Genomic DNA, 713 nt, shown 5'->3' on the forward strand with positions numbered 1-713 from the left:
GTATCTCTCCAAGGTCTCATTTACAATAGTCCATTCAGTTTGGTTATGTAGAAGCCCACCCTCCTACTGGGTTTTAATTGCATTGCTGACAGGGCTGTTTCATGATTGATGATTAATATCATTTGACTTTGTAGAGTATTAATATATCCTCTTCTTGAGTGTACATTTTTCAGTAATTTGTAATTATGTTTTCATATGTCACTGAAATATGTGATTGGAAAGTTAAAATAATTGTGAGTTTCTTTTTTTTTAACAAGGGTAACTGGCAGGACTGTGTTACATTTGGTAGATAATTAGAAAAATTGACTTGTAATTTGAGTAATAGTATTTGTTTCTTCTCAGATATACTATTTATCTACTCATAATTACTTTTCTCATGACTCATTATTTGCATAAAACTGGTAAGGAAAGTTTAGATTATAGTTAGATTTTCTGTTTCTCTGGAAAGAAGGTTAGCAGTGGCCCCACATAGTTTCATGCCACTGGTTTTGCAGTCTGCAAATAAATGATTTTGGAGAGAGGATACCGTTAATATTATTGCAAGTTCTTTCATTCAGGAAGTCACCTTGTTTTCACTTTACTTTTTTTCCAGTGACCATGGTAAGAAGCTCTACTTTATTCTTGAAATAATTTTATAGATTTAACACCAATGAATGAAAATGGTATAAACATTCATTCCTTCTCTGTATACTTGATCTCATTTTATAACTTTT

At 31.3% G+C, this 713-nt stretch overlaps 1 protein-coding gene across 1 annotated transcript in view; it reads left to right on the top strand.

Moving 5' to 3' along the window:
* LOC119585781 (protein PTCD3 homolog, mitochondrial-like) overlaps positions 1-713 on the top strand; it is a 16,550-nt gene that overhangs the window by 10,262 nt on the left and 5,575 nt on the right.

This window comes from Penaeus monodon, chromosome 20 (assembly GCF_015228065.2).
Source record: "Penaeus monodon isolate SGIC_2016 chromosome 20, NSTDA_Pmon_1, whole genome shotgun sequence".
NCBI lineage: Eukaryota > Metazoa > Arthropoda > Malacostraca > Decapoda > Penaeidae > Penaeus > Penaeus monodon.